The sequence below is a fragment of the Schistocerca nitens genome, chromosome 7 (assembly GCF_023898315.1).
Source record: "Schistocerca nitens isolate TAMUIC-IGC-003100 chromosome 7, iqSchNite1.1, whole genome shotgun sequence".
NCBI lineage: Eukaryota > Metazoa > Arthropoda > Insecta > Orthoptera > Acrididae > Schistocerca > Schistocerca nitens.
This window is the reverse complement of record NC_064620.1, coordinates 269745123-269760062: the sequence shown is the minus strand read 5'-3', so window position 1 is coordinate 269760062 and position 14940 is coordinate 269745123.

The window sequence follows — 14940 nt, the reverse complement described above, 5'->3', positions numbered from 1 at the left end:
TTGTGTTTACAGTTACGAAGTTGTATTTAGTTCTGTTTCGATATATAGAAGTTTTATATTTGTGCCAAGTTGTGGCCGCTATGATTCAATAAATCTTATGACGTACTGTGACTCAATAAAAACCTGTATTGACCAATAACGACATTATTTGAATCACTTTATGAGATGTGGCGCATTCGAACTTGCAATGGCTTCCGGGAAGCCGCAGTGTTATGAAAGAATCCTGTCGCCTCGCTGTTACTAACTCTGTATGAGAGCTGCAGCTGTAGTCGTCTAGAAAAGCTGACGATGACGTATGATTCGTATAGAATATCGCAGAGTTGGAGAGCCGCAGTGAATGTCTTGGACCTAAGTGAGTTCATATAACTCCTGCGGAACCTCTGACATGATGACTGATTGCCAAGTCTTATCCAATCATGACGTACATCAACCAACTCCCCGTTGACTACCTATGACAGCAAGAACTCCTGTGACCTTGATGCATTGTGAAGCATATCTCTGGTATAGAGCTTCTCCACGCTCGCACCGAGATTGTGACAATCACTAAAGTTCTGCTGTTACCTCTGCGTTTGTTAGTTTTGATCGAGGAGTTAACACGATGTGGGTCTGTAATGTTGTCCGAGCGTCTGGGTAGAACTACTCTTTAATACGAGCCCATCGAGTTAATACAAAGTGGAGGAAAAGCGGGTTTGGGGACAGTGTCTAGGGGAGAAAACCTATGAGAGAGTCTGGACGGGCAGTAAGGTCAATGGTGGGTTTTCTTGCTTGCTGCGACAGTTCATGCAAGGGTGAGGTTATGGTCAGTTATTGGGCATTGTGCAATGCTCGGTACCAATGTCATAGCTTAGGTTCGTCATAAAGTCTATCATTCCGAATCGATGTGAGGTACTGCTCAGGCTGTGTACCGACGATGTCCCCTGGGCCAACGGCAGCATCTGCGTACCTGGGACATGCCCTGGCTGTCATATCAATGGCATTGGTCGTAAACCGATCTCACAGTGTGAAGGATATATGGGTTTTGTTGGAGTTTAGTGTGCAAACTAACTTCCCTGCTGTTGCCAACTGTTATTTGCGTTGTAAAAACAGACATAATGTCTGATGGGATAACTGCAATCACTGGTTTTTCCAATGTTATTTATAATCCGTCTTGATTGCCAAAAATGTTTGTTCACATGATCGGTTTCGGTTCCTCTGGAACCACTTACAGGAGTAACTCGTCCCTATACAGCAACCTTCACATGCTGCGTCACATAAAATTGTTTGTGTACGGCTGTGAATGGACGGGTTACTCCTTAACCGAAATTGCAGATCTGAAGATGGTTGAAGAGGAACCGAAACCGGTCATGTGAATAAACATTTTTTTGCAATCACGACGAATTATAAATAACATTGTGATTTGCGTTGTTTGTCTGCCTTCAATTTGCCATAGGTGGCTGAGCGTCCCTCGTACAAAGTGGCTTTGGGCAATTATGCTTCCACCTACGATTGAGATCGTGGCTTCTCAGATTTTGTATGATCGGATTGTTCGAATGTCTCGAGTTCCTGTACAGTCGTGTGGCGACATTCCGGTATATCGTCGTATCCGAAACATTACGTCACATAAAGCTTTTCGAGCGGAATATCGGAAGTTTCTGGCTTACTTGGTGTAAATCTCACAGTCACGCCTGGGGAAACCTCGGAATTCCAAACTTATTGCTTACGTTGAACAGAGATACGCGGGAGGTCTAAAATAAGGCGCGCAATTTTTCTAACGACTCCTGCAGCGATATCGTGCCAGTGGTGTATCTGGCTGCCAAGCAATCCATCCGTTGTTGCACTGAATTGCCTATTGTTCAAGTGTAAGCCTTCTAACAGCGTTGGCTCACGCCCAGCACGCTCCTCCCCGGCTCGGTGCGGGAACAGGTACCGGGGTATGCTGCTCTCGCGCCGTTTCCCAGCCAAACCAGTAGCAAGAAACCCACTCACGCCGAGTCCACTATGGAATGTCAGGGAATTCATTGTCACAGACACGACTCCTGCAGTCGTCACTGTGTTGGCACTCTTAAACATTACACAGGCCCTATTTATTATTGGCCTTTTACAGTCGTCAGTGTTTCGACCGATTTGAGAAAATATCCATCTCTTCCTATTCTGCTTAGCTTTCTTCGACTCTGAATATCTTATACATGCGACATCCATAGCCTTTCATATTCGTATGAGACAATTACATTTACAGAAAGGTCACATATTAATAAGTTAATTTACACATCGTGCACTTTGAGCCGTGCTGCGACTCGCATTGGTGCTGTTTGTAGATTTCCGACCTCTGTTGCAGGCCAGACGGTATCGTTTAGTTGGCATGGTTGCGAATGTTTGTTTTCTTCTCTTGTTGATTGGCGCCACTCGGTTTCGCAAGTGTTGCCTGTCCGCTAGTGGCAGCAGCGGCGGTTATCGATATGTAGTAACTGTTGCCCAATCTTTGGGGCGAAGTCGTTGTTTTCCCTGGCCGTGTGAGTCCAGTACAGTTGGGGACTCAGGAGGAGCCAAGTCCGCACAGAGCTGGAACACGCCAGGACCGCTGGCGGCGCGTGTGGACTGCCGGATGGAAGGGCTGTGGTCACGAGGGTGCACGACCTCGTCGTAAAGTGGATCCAGCAAGCTTTAAGATGAGTGCATTGCAATCCAAGTAGAGAAACGTCCTCCATTGTGATATCTCGTGATTCTCCAATGACTTGCGTTCGTGTTGCTGCTCGTAGTGTCGCCAAGGCGAAGAGCAGCGAGTGGAGTGCTTGGGGAAAGCGGATACGATTAGCTTTCCTCGACTTATTATTCTTCTACTCTGGTGGTAATGGCTCCTTTCTCGTTCCGGGTGCTCTAAACACAGTATTCTGGGAACGTAGTGCAGACCGCCGGTTCCGGCTTTGGCGCATTGTTCCATCGTTGCATTTGGTTTATCGGACGTCAGGTAGCTTCAGCAAGATTATCATTAGTCATTCGTTAAATTGCCACTAGTCTGAGGTATCATCTTGTGAAGTGAATGCTACTCTTGGCTGCCTATGTCATCGCTCGCGAAAGTGTTTGTTGCTGGACCTTCTCAGAGGTCGATTCCTGGAGCACCGTCTGTGACTGGTCCTTGTGTTTTATTTTTGTGTTATTTATTACCATACGTTGTAATGCCTACATTACAGGTTATGTATGTCTAGTTAATAGTTCCGGTCGCCTTCTGCAATAAATCTAGCAGACACTAGAACTGTGTTACGAGGTTACCATCATCTTATTTCACTCGTTTGGTGGTCAGTTGCTTGTTTCTTTTAATTAACCTTTGCTTGTGTTTGCTGTTTTACAGCAGGTTTCTAATTTTTATGTAATTTCCGTTCCTGGCGTGAAAGGCCTTCAGCTGTGATTGGGGTCATTTGCTTTAAAAAAATTATTCGATATTTGTATTTTAGCAAGTCTTAAAACCTTATTTACGGCCATTCCTGGCGTCTGATATCTTCTGCAGCGTTTGTGGCAAGTTTCTCTTTAATATTTCAATACATGTATGTTGTAATTGCAGCGAGTTTTTAAACATTCTTAATTGGATTGTTTTTCTTTATTATCTGTATCTGTATTTTATGGTGATTTCCTAATTGTAACGCACTGAAAACACTATTATTTACACAGTGGTCTATTCCTTTATTAATAATGTGTGCTGTTTTTTATTTATTGTTGAGTCTGGAATTACTGTTTTAAATATAAATGCGTTTAACTGTAAAAGGCAACCAATAGTAACTTATTACGTTCCAATCCACAATCGTAACCGAATCCTGGCTTCTCTTGACTACGACCAGGTTTCACACTTAATAACCGACTAGCATAACTTTGGATGCTTTTGTTTTTCAGTGGTGCTGAGTTACTTACGAATGATAGTAACATGGTCCATTGTCACAGATGGGATTCAGTGCTGATATAGCTGTAAGTAGCTCCAGTCACGTCAATGTAACCAAAGTGTGTGTTCGATGTCAGCGTGCAAGAACACTGACAGAGAGCAGGTAGCAGAACCAACAGTGGAGGATATACAAAGCGTGTCCGGGGGGACACGGAAAACAATGCAGTCATCGTCGTAATGTGGAAATGGAGCGAATTAACTGACATCCAAAAGGATATGAACACTGACCAAGGGCGGAAGCATTTCAAAACGACTAAGTTTGTAAACTTAACGCTTTCTGCCTCGGTTAAAGTACACCGTGCGTGGCAAAATGGCGCTGTCAAAAGTCGGCGCCGAGGTAGCTGCGGTGCAGCATGGAGTGAACGACACCTGTAGAGGCGTGGACGGGTGATCAGACGTGCAACTCTTGAGCAACTGACCGCCCACATGACCCAAAGAACTACCAACAGCGTCTCCTCAAAGACCGCTTAGCGAACGTTGCTGCATTTGGCCTCCGCAGCAGGTGCCTGGTTCATGCACTCAATGCTGACTGCTGTTCAACAACGAAGGTTGGATTTTGCACGCCAAGACTGCAACTGGACGTCCAATGAGTGGCGTGAGGTGGCTTTTTCAGATGTCTCAAGTTTTATGCTCCACTGTGTAATGGTTCTTTATTTGCGAAACCATTACCACCCGCCAACACTATTTTTCGATGCCATAGATTAATGAATATTTTTCTACGTAATGTCTCATATTTTTCACTCTATTCAAATTTGGTTTCATTTTTATAAGTATGTACGTCGATATTTTGAGATGTTGGAATCGATTTAATATCTAGTGTGAATATCTTTGTACTTATTGTTATCTTTGATGCTGGTTTGTCACTTTTGGCGCGGAAGCGTACAGGGTAGTCAAGTTTTTGTGTTGAATACAAACAGTCTTCACTTGGAAATGAAAAGATGAGTCTGAGTTGTGGACAATGAAAAATGTTGTGAGTTTTATTAAGAGCAGTAACGGCTGCGAAATTGTATGATGAAGTAATGTTTTATGCCAAAGTATAGAAAGTTTAATAAATCTGAATTTTTGTGAAAAGTGAGTGTCAAGAATTATTTTCAAGTGACCATTGTTTTAAAAAAAAGTACGAAGCACATTGCAATGAAAAACATAAATCATCAAATTAATCCTGAAAGATTGTCTTCGTAAGTTCTTCAAGTCGGCGTAATTAACATCGAGTGCCTTTCGCACCAACAGCGATAGTCATGCTACCTAGACAACATTTTTAATTACGAGCCAAAGCCAGAGCGAGATCGTCGTTGGATTGCAAATACAAGATAAGTGATATTATTGTTAATTTTCTTCAGTGATTGTAATCAATCGATGTAGCAATACTTGCCACATTAAAGACCTTTCAGTTGCGCAGTAAGAAGATCATACTTCGAGTGCGCGACGTGATAATTTTTGAACTAATTAACTGTTAGTGGAGGTATTGTTATAACTGGCGTGAAACGCCTGAAAGCTCACACTCTCCAACAGTCGTCGCAAGGGCCCAGGCCGAAGGAGGGAGCGTTACGGTCTGGAGATTGTTTACGTGCCGTTGGATGATCTCGTCATTCTGGAAGGCACAACGGGCCAGCACAAATTTGCGTCTACCCTTGGGGACCATGTCCACCACTACATGCGGATTTTCCCCGTCACGATGGCATCTACCAGCATGACAATGCAACCTGTCACAGTGTATGTGCGAGGTTCGAAGAGCACCAGGATGGGTTTAACATTCTCCGCTGACCGTAAACCTCGCTACGGTCGCAGGTTCGAATCCTGCCTCGGGCATGGATGTTTGTGATGTCCTTAGGTTAGTTAGGTTTAACTAGTTCTAAGTTCTAGGGGACTAATAACCTCAGCAGTTGAGTCCCATAGTGCTCAGAGCCATTTGACCGTGAAACTCCCCGGATTAAAGCCGTACCGTGAACATATGCAACCACCTCGATAGGGCTGCTCGCACCACGGATCCACAACTAACAAGGGAACCTCCCCATCGCACCCCCCTCAGATTTAGTTATAAGTTGGCACAGTGGATAGGCCTTGATAAACTGAACACAGATCAATTGAGAAAACAGGAAGAAGTTGTGTGGAACTGTGAAAAAATAAGCAAAATATACAAATTGAGTAGTCCATGGGCCACATAGGCAACATCATGGACAATTTCAGTTCAGGAGAGCTGTGGTCCCGTGGTAGCGTGAGCAGCTGCAGAACGAGAGGTCCTTGGTTCAAGTCTTCCCTCGAGTGAAAATTTTACTTTATTTTCGCAAAGTTATGATCTGTCCGTTCGTTCATTGACGTCTCTGTTCACTGTAATAAGTTTAGTGTCTGTGTTTTGCGACCGCATCGCAAAACCGTGCGATTAGTAGACGAAAGGACGTGCCTCTCCAATGGGAACCGAAAACATTTGATCGCAAGGTCATAGGTCAACCGATTCCTCCACAGGAAAACACATCTGATATATTCTATACGACACTGGTGACGGCATGTGCGTCACATGACAGGAATATGTTGTTTACCCACCTAACTTGTACACTTGGCGAATGGGTAAAAAGATTCTTCTACCTTGCCCGATTTAGGTTTTCTTCTGGATGTGGTAATCACTCCCAAAAAAGTGATGAAAACATAAGAGTTAGTCACATAAACTGAAAATAAAAAATTAAACTTTTCACTCGATGGAAGATTTGAACCAAGGACGTTTCGTTCCGCAGCTGCTCACGTTACCACGAGACCACGGCGCTCCTGCCTTCCCATTGTCCTTGATGTTGCCTATCTTCCCATGAACTACTCAGTTTGTATACTTTGCTTATTTTTTCACAGTTCCGCACAACTTCTTCCTGTTTTCTCAATTGATCTGTGTTCAGTTTTTCAAGGCCTATCCACTGTGCGAACTTATAACTAAATCTGAGGGGGGTGCGATGGGGAGGTTCCCTTGTAAGAAACCTACCACGGCTGGCCACCGCACTGGAGTCGGCATGACTCCACAGACCTGTCAGCACCTTCCAGAATCCCATTGACTCTCTCCCTTCACGTCTTGCAGTGCTGCAAAATGTGGCTGTACTGGCTTTTAGGGGTGGACGTATGAAAATCACTGGACGTATAAGAGAGAATAACAGTAATGCTTAGCAGGGTCGTGCTATGTTGGTTTGCAGTTCCTCATTGCAGTCTTCCACACTGATGCTATGAAGACTGTAGATGAACTTGGTGTGAGGGCAAAGCGCTGAATAGCAGGGGATTAAAAGCATGCGCCGGCCAGTCAGAGTCGCGTGCACTGAAGACATGTCACTTCCTCTGGTGGCGCGTATTCGTGACGTCACATGACGAAGAACAGCGAGCGATGGATAGTGTACTCGCCCCGGCGCACAGCTTACTTCAAAACCTGAACGTAATAAAAAAATGGATATAAAATTGCATAAAATTGTGTTCTTTTTTTTAAATTCTTGGGTTGCTGATTAGGTGTCTGATATCAGAATTACAAAATTCAAAATGGTGGATCCAATTTGGCGGAACAAAAATTATAAGGTCGATTAGAGTGGAACTCTACGTACAATGATTATTCGTCGTTTGTGTCATTATTGCTTTCAGAAAGATCGCTGCGTGGTTGTCCGCTGTAAGATGGTCAAAACAACAAGTCTTTTAGCTCAAATTAACCGGCCGGTGTGGCCGAGCGGTTCTAGGCGCTTCAGTCTGGAACCGCGCTGCTGCTACGGTCGCAGGTTCGGATCCTGCCTCGGGCATGGATGTGTGTGATGTCCTTAGGTAAGTTAGGTTTAAGTAGTTCTAAGTCTAGCGGACTGATGAGCTGAGATGTTAAGTCCCTTAGTGCTTAGAGCCATCTGAACCTTTTTTTCTTTTTTTAGCTCGAAGGGAAACTGTTTATCTTATTCAGTTCTCGTTTTCTGGACTCTCGAGATGAATGGATTCAAAGATACCAGAAACCGATGGAATAAGACGTGAATCGTTTTCTCACGGGAATACTTGCGTGTAAAATCTTCTCACAACGCCAGGTATTGTTATTAAGATCTCCCCCGCATCTTCAGATATCCGACCAATCGCCAACAGAGGAATTCCGATTACGGTATATTCGTGCATGTAAACTATGAGGACTGATGGCATCGGCCATTACTGCAGAATAGTGTGAGCCCAGTGAACATCGGCAACTGAATTCCGAAAAAAAAAAGAAAAAGACCACAATCCGAATTCGTAAAGAATTTTTTTCTGCAGATAATAAATAGTTTATGAAATAATTGATATAGTGGTGGACTAATTTTTGCCTTGTGACGCTGTCACACAGTATGTGCATGCAAATATATTTAAACTCTTCAACTGTACTATTAGGGTGGTAGGAGAGCCATTTACAAAAGTGGAGCCCTGCAGAAGAAATTTTGTAGCCAACGATTTCGGGCAATATTGATAGTAGTTTAGTTTTAAGTCGATATACGCCATTACACCGGTTAAAAATGTCGTAAACGCACCTTCTGCAGTGCTACCCATCTTATTTTATCTTGACTTCTAGGCAGGATCGCTGTCAAATATTAAACAGGCTACACAAACAGTGTCTGAAAAGGAGTCTTTGTCTGATTCATTGTTTGCCATCGACTGTCACAGCACGTATTATATTGACTTTGGAATGACATCGCAGCAATGGAGTAGTATTCAGCAGTGCAATCGTTGGACTGAAGTCGGAACCACTATCCCTTTTTCTTTCCTGTCTGTTTTTGAAGCGAGTTGGCCCAATGTGCGACAGCGCGCTGGTGGGCATTCAAAAGCGCCGTTTGACACACAGCACAGAGAGGCTCTCGGCACTTCGGGTACGGTCGGCGGAGAAGCTGTCGGTACCGCACACCTTCCTTGAACTTTTTCGTATGTAAATCAATCCTCTCTTCTCCTCTTCTCTCGACTTTTAGCATCCCTCAACTATGGTTATTCACTGAAGGCTAGGAAAGGTGTTTTAGTCATTGGTTTTTGTTTTTATCAAACCACTCGGCAAAGTAAACTATGAAGAACTGAATCAGAGAAAGAACTGGAAGAAGAACGCTCCTACCGTCACACTGTGACTAGCAAGATACACACTATCATCTCATTTGATCGCGTCCTGATTGTGAGACTCCAACGTACATCCCATTTCCAAGGTGGTTTCAGGCTTCTCACCTTTTATAGTGTCGAGATCATACCAAGTACCTTGGCACAGAGAAAATAGCTACCGTGTATAACACTATTTTGATGACTGCAGCTTGCTTACACTGTTGCGTTATCTAGCAGCGAACGAACGGAGCATAAAATCACTCTGGACAGCTGCATCCGGTGGGCGTCTGAAGGACCTACAACTATCTGTTGCTATCAGGTACAGTAGTGAAACGTCCCCTCAGAAAATTTATTGAATTACTGTGCTGATAAACCTCTTACATTATTTGATTTTCAAACAGCTGAGCAGAACTGAACGTACTCAGACATTTCGCACTTTACTTATTCTGATCAACACTAAACTGACACACAATATTTTTAGCGCAACGCAGTCTGACTCAATAATCCCTGACCAACTTTTCATGAATCAATTACCTCACAAAAATCTTCGTTACTCGAACTACTGCAATACAGCGAGCGCCACTACTGCCAGCTAAATAAAAGATTCAAACTACTGAAGGCACTAACTACTGATAGGCATAGTTAGCAAATGAAAGATTTTGATAGAGAACAAGCAATGTATTTACATTAATAGTGTTCAAAAGTCATAATATATATATATATAGCACTTCATGGCATCCAGTCTTAGAACTTTACTGTCCCTGATGGACACACGTCCAGATCATCAGCTCTCAAAATTCCGCCATCTCTCTCCTCACATCCACCACTGCTGGCGGCTCACCTCCAACTGCGCAACGCTACGCGCTGTTAACATCCAGCTGCCCAACACTACAATAGCAAACAACAATGCAAACCAGCCACAGACTGCACACAGCACAGCCTGTGATTTTCATACAGAGCGCTACGTGGCGGTGGCGTTACCAATATAAGAACCTAAACAGACTACTTACAGTAGCAAGTGACTTATGCTTGTACCTATCCTCATTGCACGTGAATTGGCGCAGAAAATTTGTAATGGGCTCTCGAATCTGGAAAGGATTACATGTGTGCCGTACACGTTGTCACAGGCTGATGGCCACATATGTCAGAGATCATACGAGGAGATGCATTCCCCTTCCCATAAAAGTACCGTTTATATAAGTGATCTACGTATCCTCGCAATGAGCGATGTTCACATGGAGTGATATGCATATCCTTAAACGCCTGGTTTCATCTCTGTCTGGCGAACGATACAATAACCTACTGTTCAGTCACCTGTATCCGTTTATTCACGTACTGCACACCGAGTATAAAGTGGACCCACAGCCCGATTGGGCAGTAAATCTTCTCGACGGAATTGTGTAAAAGTGTTTTAGGTAGACTCCACGGACGTGAAGGTGCGTGGTGCCTAATGTTACAAACCTCAATCTTGGGAAGCCGTTTAGTGAGTTGAGCGAGCTGTATCCAGTTCCAACTACTCTGCATTAGTTGAGAGCAGCAGCTGAATGGTCGAGCATCGTGATGGCTCCGAGCTCTTTTGGTGACTCGTGGAAGTCCACGCTACAGCGGGCCGGACCTGCATCATGGCCAAGATTATGGGGATAGAGGAGGGAGAGAGGTGGGGGAGAGGGGTTGCCACTACAGGTGTATTTCAATGTATTATTTTAAAGAAAAGGTTCTCATGGATGAACCACAGTTCGCTTCGGTCCAGTGAAGACAAATAACTTGGCGGGGACTCTGCTTGTAGAACTTGTATTTTGATTGTTCAAAAAACTTTCCAACTCTAAAAACACCTAGTCGTCAATCTGGAATTCTTGCCACAGAGAGGTTTCTTCATCTGAAAAAAGAAGAAATGAGGAAGAAGTCACTGGGTGCCATGTCAGGAGAATAGCGTGGGAGGTGCGGAGGGGGAGAAAAATTTGGTAACCTAAAAAGGTATCGTAGTATCGCGTGTGACTGTGTTCCGTGCAGAATGAGTTAGGGCATTGTCATGGAGCAAACATTCCTACTATAAATAGCTTCCCGCGGTGCTTCGTTTTGACAGCTTCTCATAAACTCGACATGTGACTTCGGTTCGGTGAACTTTTTCAATGAGTGTGAGCAGTCGAAGAACCAAGCGGGTGGCGATCTTTATTGTGTTTAAAAGTTCCGTTTGTTGAAAACTGATCCATTACTGATTCTTACATTTTCCATTGTCGTCTCGATTGCGCTATGTGGGTCGCCAAACCTCAGAGCCTCCATTTCTCCTGCAGTCCAAGTTATTCACAGAGAGATAGTTCGCCATTTCGTTCTTTGTCACCGAGACGTTTGACACAGACTTCGTTCTATGCTACTGGATTTTTCCACCTCAGCAATGGTGTGGTAAAATACGGGGTTATTCTAAATGATGAACCAATTTTAAAAAATTCGTAAGTATTCAAGTACAAATCCAAAATGAACAAGCTTTATACCAATGAAAAGAGGAAGTTTCAAAGTTTTCGGCGGGCGGTGATGGTTTCAGAAGCGGCCGGTAAAGTTCGCGCAGCAGTAGGGCCGTCATTCCGTTTCATTGTCAGTTGTGAGTGAGATGGAGACTGTGGAACACAAGGTTTCCTTCGTTCTTGAATTCGGGAAAAGTGAGTCCAAATTGCAGTGCAGTGGGCTTTTCGTACCAAATTCGCTGTTCGACCACCAACTCGCAAAAGCACTACCCGTTGGTTTAAGCAATTTAAACAGACTGGAAGTGTGTGCAAAGGAAAAACCACAGACCGACCGCGTGTGTCAGAGGATGATGCCCAACGGATTCAAGAAAGTTTTGTGCGCAGTCCCAGTAGGTCTACCAATAGAGCCAGTCGAGAACTTGGAACACACCAACCAACTGTATGGAAAGTCCTGAGACGGCGTTTGTGTACAAGCCGTTCCGATCACAACTTGTGCATGCTCTCAACCCCAATGACACAGAGAAGCGTCTCGCATTTTGTGTTATGTGCTAGCAAAGATGGAGGATAACGCATTTCTGCAGCGTGTAATTTTTAACGATGAAGCGACGTTCCACCTTAGTGGAAAAGTCAACAGACACAATGTTCGTATATGGGGTTTGGAAAATCCAGATTCACCATTGCAACACGAAAGAGACGCATTGAAGGTCAACGTGTTCTGTGCAGTATCCCTTTCAAAGGTGTATGGATCATTTTTCTTTGCGGAAAGAACTGTAACGGGAATTACGTACTTGGACATGGAACAATGGCTGTTCCCTCAAGTTATGGAAGATGTCCAGAACATTTTCCAACAGGATGCACCTCCGCCCCATTGGCACCACGATGTACGAGGCTTTTTGAATTATTCTCTTCCTCAGCGCTGGATCGGTCGCAGGGGACTTGACCTGGCTCTGCAATCCTGGCCACCGACATCTCCTGATCTCACACCCTGCGACTATTTATTATGCGGTTATGTGAAGGAAGATGTTTACGTCCCGCCTCTACCAACAATTCTGAACGATCTGCGGAACCGGATCGCTGTTGCCGTTCACTCAGTAACAGTAGATGCGCTTTCGCGTGTGTGGGATGAGTTTGGCTAATGCGTCGATGTTTGCCGTGCTGTCAGCGGTGGCCACGTTGAACATTTATAACATTTATCACATTTCTAATTATTAAATAATTATGAAAACTAATTAATTACAAATTATTAATTTATTAACTTGATATCACACATAACGAAAAAAATTTGGAACTTTCTCTTTTCATTGGTATAAAGCTTTTTCATTTTGGATTTGTACTTGAATAAATATCATAGCTAACACTTGGTTCAAGAATCATGAAAGGAGGCTGTATACATGGAAGAAGCCAGGAGATACTGACAGGTTTCAGATAGATTATATAATGGTAAGACAGAGATTTAGGAACCAGGTTTTAAATTGTAAGACATTTCCTGGGGCAGATGTGGATTCTGACCACAATCTATTGGTTATGAACTGCAGATTGAAACTGAAGAAACTGCAAAAAGGTGGGAATTTAAGGAGATGGGACCTGGATAAACTGAAAGAACCAGAGGTTGTAGAGAGTTTCAGGGAGAGCATAAGGGAACAATTGACAGGAATGGGGGAAAGAAATACAGTAGAAGAAGAATGGGTAGCTCTGAGGGATGAAGTGGTGAAGGCAGCAGACGATCAAGTAGGTAAAAAGACGAGGGCTAATAGAAATCCTTGGGTAACAGAAGAAATATTGAATTTAATTGATGAAAGGAGAAAATATAAAAATGCAGTAAATGAAGCAGGCAAAAAGGAATACAAACGTCTCAAAAATGAGATCGACAGGAAGTGCAAAATGGCTAAGCAGGGATGGCTAGAGGACAAATGTAAGGATGTAGAGGCTTGTCTCACTAGGGGTAAGATAGATACTGCCTACAGGAAAATTAAAGAGACCTTTGGAGAGAAGAGAACCACTTGTATGAATATCAAGAGCTCAGATGGAAACCCAGTTCTAAGCAAAGAAGGGAAGGTAGAAAGGTGGAAGGAGTATATAGAGGGTTTATACAAGGGAGATGTACTTGAGGACAATATTATGGAAATGAAAGAGGATGTAGATGAAGAGGAAATGGGAGATACGATACTGCGTGAAGAGTTTGACAGAGCACTGAAAGACCTGAGTCGAAACAAGGCCCCGGGAGTAGACAACATTCCACTAGAACTACTGATGGCCTCGGGAGAGCCAGTCATGACAAAACTCTACCATCTGGTGAGCACGATGTATGAGACAGGCGAAATACCCTCAGACTTCAAGAAGAATATAATAATTCCAATCCCAAAGAAAGCAGGTGTTGACAGATGTGAAAATTACCGAACTATCAGTTTAATAAGTCACAGCTGCAAAATACTAACGCGAATTCTTTACAGACGAATGGAAAAACTGGTAGAAGCTGACCTCGGGGAAGATCAGTTTGGATTCCGTAGGAATGTTGGAACACGTGAGGCAATACTGACCTTACGACTTATCTTGGAAGAAAGATTAAGAAAAGGCAAACCTACGTTTCTAGCATTTGTAGACTTAGAGAAAGCTTTTGACAATGTTGACTGGAATACACTCTTTCAAATTCTGAAGGTGGCAGGGGTAAAATACAGGGAGCGAAAGGCTATTTACAATTTGTACAGAAACCAGATGGCAGTTATAAGAGTCGAGGGGCATGAAAGGGAAGCAGTGGTTGGGAAAGGAGTGAGACAGGGTTGTAGCCTCTCCCCGATGTTATTCAATCTGTATATTGAGCAGGCAGTAAAGGAAACAAAAGAAAAATTCGGAGTAGGTATTAAAATTCATGGAGAAGAAGTAAAAACTTTGAGGTTCGCCGATGACATTGTAATTCTGTCAGAGACAGCAAAGGACTTGGAAGAGCAGTTGAACGGAATGGACAGTGTCTTGAAAGGAGGATATAAGATGAACATCAACAAAAGCAAAACGAGGATAATGGAATGTAGTCAAATTAAGTCGGGTGATGCTGAGGGAATTAGATTAGGAAATGAGACACTTAAAGTAGTAAAGGAGTTTTGCTATTTAGGGAGTAAAATAACCGATGATGGTCGAAGTAGAGAGGATATAAAATGTAGACTGGCAATGGCAAGGAAAGCGTTTCTCAAGAAGAGAAATTTGTTAACATCGAGTATAGATTTAGGTGTCAGGAAGTCGTTTCTGAAAGTATTTGTATGGAGTGTAGCCATGTATGGAAGTGAGACATGGACGATAACTAGTTTGGACAAGAAGAGAATAGAAGCTTTCGAAATGTGGTGCTACAGAAGAATGCTGAAGATAAGGTGGATAGATCACGTAACTAATGAGGAGGTATTGAATAGGATTGGAGAGAAGAGAAGTTTGTGGCACAACTTGACTAGAAGAAGGGATCGGTTGGTAGGACATGTTTTGAGGCATCAAGGGATCACAAATTTAGCATTGGAGGGCAGCGTGGAGGGTAAAAATCGTAGTGGG